This window comes from Canis lupus, chromosome 5 (genome assembly GCF_048164855.1).
Source record: "Canis lupus baileyi chromosome 5, mCanLup2.hap1, whole genome shotgun sequence".
In the NCBI taxonomy this organism is placed as follows: Eukaryota; Metazoa; Chordata; class Mammalia; order Carnivora; family Canidae; genus Canis; species Canis lupus.
In genome coordinates, this window is record NC_132842.1 from 41,012,403 (window position 1) to 41,021,200 (window position 8,798).

An 8,798-nucleotide genomic window follows, 5' to 3' on the forward strand; every position below is an offset into this window, starting at 1 on the left:
TCAGGCCCTGGACTGAAGGTGGCGCTAAACTGCTGAGCCACCGGGGCTGCCCAATTTACTTGTTCTTAACAATTATGTTTAGAGGGGCACCAGGGTGGCTCAGGGGTTGAGCATCTGCCTTCTGCTCAGGGCATGATCCTGGGGGTCCCGGGATTGAGTCCTGCATCAGGCTCCCTGCTTTTCCTTCTGCCTGTGTCTCTGCCTCTCTCTCTGTGTCTCTCATGAATAAATAAATAAAATCTTTTTAAAAAATTATGTTTAGATTACTCATGAAAATTTCATGAGACATTAAACAGCTGTCATTTTAAGTTATCTTTCTTGCTGACAAATTCTGTAACAGATAAGTTTATTTGAATTTTAGTAAACCTAGGTAGAATAAAAGATTATATTTGAGGGGTGCCTAAGTAGCTCAGTTGGTTAAATGTCTGCCTCTGGCTTAGATCATGATTCCGGGGTCCTGGGATCAAGCCCCTGTCAGGCTCCCTGATCACGGGGAGCCTGCTTCTCCTTCTGCCCCTCCTCCCAACTCCTGCTTGTGCTTTCTCTCTCAAATAAATAAATAAAATATCTTTTTAAAAAATATTATATTTGACACTGATAACTCTAAAGATATGTAAACCAACAAGCTTAAACTAGCTTTTATATACCAAAGACTATCCTACATCACATGAACTTGAAAAACATTTGTATTAGTTTCTATATTTCTGAGAGTCTACTTCATTAATATAAATGCTTATTTGTCTTTAAGCCAATTAAAAAGAGCTCTTTACAAATTAATTAGGCAATACTATCCAGAGGCAGAAAAATATCACACATCTGTAACATACATACATAAACTTACACAAACATACAGACAAATACAGAGATTTTACAGCTTTTGTTTTAAAGCATGAACCATAAGACAGATGTGATCATACAAAACTCACTAGTTTATAAAAGAAGAGTTGGATTCAAATTGTATATTTAGCAGATAGAATAAGTTAAGGTTACCTCTCAGGTGGCTAATAAATTCTATTATTATTTGTGGAGAAGATTTTTAAGATTTTTTTATTCACCTAATTTCCAAATTATTGTCTTTTCTTCCCTCCTTATCAGAATTACCTCCCTGTAGTTCACATTTCAAGAGAGGGCTCTCAGTTCCTAGAGGAGACAGATAGAACATTTACAACTCAAAGGTAAAGAAAAGGGGCACCTGGGTGGCTCAGTCAGTTGAGCATCTGCCTTAGGCTCAGGTTGTGGTCTTGGGGTCCTGGGATCAAGCCCCCAGTGGGGCTCCCTGCTCAGCTGGGAGCCTAATATTCCCTGTGGATACATAGTTTCATTTTAGCTTAGGGGAGAAGGTGTAAAAGAAGTTCCCAGCAGACTCTGAACATCGGAGTACAACACACGTTTCTCTCCATCCATACCAACCATATTTCTGGAGCCTATAACCTGACAGTTGCTAAGCCAAGTTCTCAGAACACAAAATGAGACAAATAAGAGCCAAAAGCTATCTCTGGGAGAAAAAGAATTGATAACCAATGTTTTTTTCCCTGCCAATCTAAATTTGGAAAGAAAGAACAATGTGAAATTTACCTCCCTCTCTCAACCAGGCACCAAAGAGAGAGACTTGGGAGAGTTGACTTTGGTTAGGATTCTTAAAATACAGATGAATTTATGTGAATGGCTGGAGAAAATTAAATCTTCGACCTTCTGCCATTTCTTTCCTCTGGTTGAAGTCAAACAACAGAAAATGTTTTATTGTAGAAAAATAATATTTTTCATAACATTTTAATATAAAAAAGAGTGACTTTACCTTAAATCAAACTTAGGGTAAAATCATTTACTCAGGATTTTGCCCATTTGCAGAAAATTTTGATTGGTTACTAAAGTAGAGATGACTTACATGATAAAACCAATCAATTTATAATTTTATAATGGGGCTCATTATCTTTAAAAGCTCTGAAGGAGACCTAACCAAATGATTAGACTTGGTGTCCCCACTGGTGGGACAGACTGATATTCTGTGCCTTCTAATGTGATACTTCATTTGCTGACTATGTGTTCTAAACAGGTCATTCTTGATGGAGAAAGGCACTATTTATTTTTTTAAGATTATTTATTTATTCATGAGAGACACAGTGAGAGAGGCAGAGACATAGGCAGAGGGAGAAGCAGGCTTCCAAAGGGGAGCCTGATGTGAGACTCGATCCCAGGACCACACGATCATGCCCTTGAGCTAAAGGCAGATGCTCAACCAATGAACCACTCAGGTACCCCTGAAAGGCACTATTTAATATAACACTAGGACAGAAGGCAAATGAGAATAAATAATCCTCCCACTGATGAGGTATAGTTAAAAGCTTAATGTTTATCTCATCCTGAATTTCAACCTAACTTTTTGTTTACAAGCTGCACAGAAAATCAAAGAATGGGCTAAGCTACCCCAAGAGATGACAATCAGATGCACAAAACCACTATGTGGGACATCCTACAGGACTACTAGTCTCACCACAAAATTAATATACTGGGAAAAAATGTTGGGATGAAGGGGTCATTCTGCATTTAAAGTGACATAACCAAATGTAATATATGAACCATGATTGTTCCTGAAGAGACTTGACTCTAGAGTTGATATCAGACGGAACTAGAGAATTATTGGCAGAATAATGACATGTGATAATGTGGGAAAATGTCCTTTTTGAAAGAGATACATGCTGAAATATTTTAGGTGAGGTGTCACAATGTCGGCAATCTAATATGAACAAGTTTGTCCCAATATGTATTTATATTTAAATATATGCATATATATGAAGTAAAAAATTGAAAAAGTGTTGACAATTCTTTGTGGTTGTTTATTGTACTACTCTAATGTTTTCCTGTTTGAGATACATAAAATAAAAATTATGACAAATAATCCTCTTACAAAAATATTCAAAAATATCTAGGTCTACTCCTACGCATTTTGATTTAGACCCTGGGTATTCTGAATCTTTCTAGAGGTAGAATTTTTATCCTCTCCTGTCTGATGTCATTTACTGGACTTTATTTTTTGTGTACTCTGGGATTTGGGAGATTATATTAGATATGTGTCTTGATGAAAAAAATGTGTAATTATTGTAAATTGAGTATGAACATTATCCTTTAGCAATCCTTCCACATCTATCATTTCTAATCAGAGTGGTGCTTATAAATTAAACATATCCTTTTAATCTGCTCTTATATAACTACTCAGAGTGTGTGTGCATATGTGTGTGTGTGTGTGTGTCTGTGTCTGTGTGTATTTAAAACCCAGTCTGGCATTTTGAAACTCTTCTGAAATACTGTTATGGCAGAAGATTATGATAGCTATTGATCATTTGCAGAGAGCTATGAGAGTTCATGGGACTTTATGTCTAGTTTACAGTCCCCCCTGCTCCACCAACAACCAAAATAGAAATTTCCAAGGCAGTGCTTCAAGAGACTGTATTTCACATCACTGTTTTTCCCCCCAAGGTTGTCTAAGCTCCCTAAGGGATGGGTTTTTCATTATGGACCTAGGTGACATGGGATGTAGTCTGCTGGCTTGTCCCATCTGTCCCCCCATGTCACAGGGCAATCTGACAAGGAGACTAACCCATCCAAAGTGTAGGATTGGGGTGCCTGGGTGACTTAGGGGTTGAGTGTCTGCCTTTAGCTCAGGTCATGATCACTTGGTCCTGGGATGGAGTTCCATACTGAGCTCCCCACAGAGAGCCTGCTTCTCCCTCTGCCTGTGTCTCTGCCTCTCTCTCTCTGTCTCTCTCATGAATAAATAAATAAAATCTTTAAAACACACATACACACAAAGTGTGGGATCAAGGATTTCTGATTAGGTCAGACATTTTCACTCAAGCCATCATTTCCCAAAGTATGCTTCACAGAGCTGAGAGTTCTTTCCTGCGGGGAGGCAGAGAAGGGAGACTAATAAAGTTTGAGAAAGCCAAATTAAACTAATTTCTTTACTGCAAAGTGTGAACTATGCTGAAGTACTTTATCAGTCTCCACTGAGACATAGACCATTTCCAAAATGTAGTGACCACAGAACTAATTTTATTGTTAGAATTCTACTTCATGGGACCAGTGTCCTGAGGAATATGGTCTTGGAGATGCTGTTCTAAGATGCTTTTCTGCTTAAAAATTCTCATCTACCACTCTCACTTCTTTATGTGAACAACAGTTACTGCTTACTGAGTATTTGCTATATATAAAAGAGGCATTTCAGATAGGAGACCTGGAAACTGAAGCTCGGAGAGGTTATCTGTCCACAGTTCCACAGCCATGAAATCTGACGGTTGTTATTCTCAACTCAGTCTGACTTGAAAGTTCAAGCTTCTTAGCATTTTTGCTTTTCTCACCTCAACAAACTGACCACTTGGGGGAGAAAAAGTCAATTCTTTAAGAGGGGGACGGAAAATCATTTTAACTAGTCTAGTTTGTAATCTAAAACGCTTAACACCCAGAAAAAATAAAATAAAACGCTTAACACACTTCTGAATATATGATCAGTGAGGCCTCTCTGTGGCTGGAATGTAACTGAGCTGCCTATGTGGCTGGTTCTCTGTGCTCTGCCTCAGAGGAGACCCCACCATGTGCTTTGAAATTTAACCACCTGTATTATCTGTAAATCACTGGAATGGAGCGATAGGCCATCTTCTAGGTACTTTGAAATGCTTTTTCCTCATTGCCTCTGAGTAGAGCTGGCGCAAGGCTTTGTATCACAGGCCAAAACCTCCTTGTCAGAATGTAAAGGGAAGGTTCCCAGAGGACCAAGCAGAGGGTGCATGTAGTGGAAAAACATCAACCCTGCCAGAAACCACGGGCCAAAATCTGGGGCTTCATTAAAAAATAATAATCACATGGGATTATTCTACCATTGCAGACTGTCCCTGCAGCCCCTGGTTTGCCAGCTAGAGAATCAGACACTAATATTTGTAACTCCTCTCTCACTTCAGACTACCAAACAAAAAGCCAGAAGGGATTTCAGAGGCTGCAAAATGGCCATGACTTTTCTCCATCCCAGCACTTTCCAACACAAATATAACATGATCCACATAGGTAGTTTTAAATTTTCCAGTAGCAACATTAAAAAAGTAAAAAGAAACTAGTGGAATTCATTTTAATAACATTTAATCCAATAAATCCAAACAGATCATTTCCATATGTAATCTAAGAATGATGTTCACAGCATATTCTATATTCTTTTTTGTTTGCTCAATCTTCAAATTCCTCTGAGTATTTTACACTCAGAGCATCTCAATTAGCCCAGTAAACTATTTGAAATATTTGGTCTGTTCTCAGATTTCAGGAAATTCACAGTGGACAAGGTAGATTCACATACCCAGTCAAGCTAGTCCAGTCATACTCAAAAGTTTCCCAGTATTAGTTTTAAAATATGTAAATTACATTAAATTTAGTTCTTTAGTTGCACTAGCCACATTTCAAGGCTGAGTAGCCACATGGGACTTGCAGCTACCTTATTGTGCAACGCAGCTAATGCCCAAGTTCTTAAGGGGACCAGGAGTGCCCTCTGAGGGGCATTCTGGAAATGTACAGGAACATTTATTTCTCAGTACTATACTCACAGTGAATGAACACCACAGATATTTAGTGGGTGGGAGGCCAGGGATGCAGACATTCTGCAATATGAAGAGTAGTCCTGCCCAGCAGAAAACTGTCCAACACCCCAGACTTTCACATAGGTCAAACAGTTGTTTATAATTATCCAAGACTAGAACCTGTTCGTTCGTTTGTTGGTTGGTGAGAGCAGGGAGCTAGGCTTAATACATAATACATAATACATAATACATTGTGGGCAGCTGAGAATCCATACACATTAAGGGAAGTTGGCACATTATTTTAATCAGAGCTCTGCCAAGCATTGTCTACCATTTTAGAAACTCACTTCACAGACTGAAATGCTGCTCCTCTCTCGGACAGCATGGGTAGCTGTAGCATTCACAGGGGTCCTAGACACAGACAGGACATCTAACCACATCATCATATCTCCTAGGGAAATCACACCCAAGCATTTGCTATTACAGACATAAGATTTTATTACCAACTACTTTCCCTTTCTGTCTATTTATACTCAAGGGTTTTAAAGAACGAGGGAGTTATATTGGTTTTTGAAGTTATATTTCTGGGTGGATTATTTAATTGACAGTTTCCTTCTCTAACAGTAAAGGAGAGTCAAGGAAGTAAGCGTTACTGAAAGCCTGCATTGCAGGCATTGCCTCTGAGGACAGAGAATCACCGCTCTGGGAAGTCAGCTACTTCAGCCCAGCTGATGAGGACTGCCACCTACAGTGAGGGAAGCGAACCCACAGGAAAGAATGTGGGTCAGGAAAGAGCTACTGCATTTAAAGAAATAAGTACTTTGCACCTCTGACGTCCAAAGTCCTGTGCTCCTAGAAGATAAGGCTACGGAATTGACCAAAGAACCACAGCTCTGCTCCCAAGCAGTTCGAAGTCTCCTATAGGAGAGTACTGGAGGTGGGTCTGGGGGAGGTGAGGATGAGGTCACATAGACAAGAATGATTAGCGGGTCAGTGATACTCCCCACCCACTTCAGAGCTCTCTGCAGGCAACTTGTTAGTTGATCTAGGAAAATGTAACAAGAGTACTAAATTTTCTGCACATATGTATTTTTTCAAAATTTACACCAACTTAGAAAATCTATATAAAAACTTAACACAAGTGATGCATGAATACAACAGCCTTTTGGTAGGATGTATTTTAAAAATTAGAGAGGTATAAAGAATAAAACAAAAGGTCTGCTTCGCTCTTCCAAAAAAAGTAACTATTACTGTAAGTCTAGAATATGGTCTTCCCAACATTCTATGCTTTTATATGCATATGTATGCAAATACAAATAGCTGGCTTTGTTTTTTAAACATAAATGAAATTATAATATATACATATAGGCACAAGAATACAGACATATATGTGTGTATCTCCATTTATATTCAAATGTATATATTAATAGCTTTACAGCTTCATTTAATTTAAAAATGTATCTTAGATACCTTTTCATGTCAATTCCTGGAGCTCCCTCTCATTGATTTTAAGAGTCCATACTAATTCATTCTAAATCATTCATTCATTCTTCAACAAATATTTATTAAGCACTGACTATATGCTGAAACTATTCTAAGTGCTGGGGATATAATAGTAAACAGCAAAAAATGGGGGGGCATCTGGGTGGCTCAGTGGTTGAGCAACCTGCCTTCAGCTCAGGGTGTGATCCTGGGGTCCTGGGAGCAAGTCCCGCATCAGGTGGTAGGGAGCCTGCTTCTCCCTCTGCCTATGTCTCTGTGTCTTTCATGAATAAATAAATAAAATCTTAAAAAAAAAAAAAAGGCAAAAATCCTGCCATCAAAGAGCTTATGTTCCAGGGGCGAGAAACAGACAATACACTTAATAAGTTGATAATATATAGTACATGAAAAACTACTAACTCCTAAGAAAAAAATAAAGCAGGGTAAATAAGATTATACATTCTAAACCCAGAGTGGGATGGAATGCAATTAAAAAGAGAGTACATAGAGCAGGCCTCAGTGAGAAGCAGGATCAAGCAGATGAGGGAAGTAGCTCTGAGGACATTGTGGAAAAGAGTTTTCTAGACAGTAAGAAAAGCCAGTATAAAGGCCCTAAGATAGGATTCAAAGAACAGCAAGGATACTACCCTAGGTAGAAAAGCAAAAGGGGAAGCAGGAAGACTAGGTCAAAGTAATTGCAAAAATCTACAAAAGAGGTAAGTGGCTTAAAGATCAGGGTAGTAGCTATGCAGGTACCGAGAACAGATCACAATGTGAACATGTTTTAAAGGTAGAATAGGACTGACTTGATTGATGGTATTCACATGGAGAGTGAGAGGAAAAAAAAGAATCAAATACGATTCCAATGTTTTACCCAAAGCATCTGGAGATACTCTGGTGCATTCACAAAGATGTACCTGTTCTTTATGAACTAATGTTTAGATAATTTCTGGGTTTTCTCTATTATAAATGATCCTACAAAGATGATCTTCATACATGGATCTTTGTGCACACTCGGTTGGATTTCCCACTGAACACTTTCACTTTGGAATGAGCTGATCTAATCTAACCAACCAGAGAGGATAGTGCTCAGGAGGTGCAAAGGAATCAGTGAGCTAAGCTAACGGAAGCATGAAGAAGAGGTAGTCTTTTCTCTTTTATACTTTCCCTTTCTGCATCATCCCATTCCACAATTTTTTATTTTTCTATTTATTTTTTTCCATTCCACAATTAATATTGGGCATGATAAAACCAAATAACAGCTCACATTTCCGAGCACTTAAGTGCCAGGCACAGTGTTAAGTGATTTACCAGCATTATCCCCCTTTTACTCTCCTATCAACACCATATGAAGTAAATTTTATGTGATGTCCATTATCTATATGATAAAAAGTAAAAGAATTCTTTGGAGGGACTGAATGATCTGCCCCGTGGTCACACAGTGAGTGATGGAACTTGGATTTTACCTGGACAATCTGACCCTGGAGGCCACATCCTCAACCAGCCGTACTATGCATCATTTAAATATAAATAAGCTCCTTTATATTCCCTGTGATTTTTTTCCTTGCACAAGCAATTCCACGTACAGTAAAGATTATGCCTAGCCCCCTAAAAGGCAGTGCAGGATAATGCAAAGGGCATAGGCTTTAGACTTGACTCTTTTTGGTTGTGTGATCTTGGGTAAAGTGCTTAACCTCTCTGAATCTCAGAAAAGTGGGTCAGGATCCTGAGAAAATGAGATGTAGCATGGCTAATTTTCTA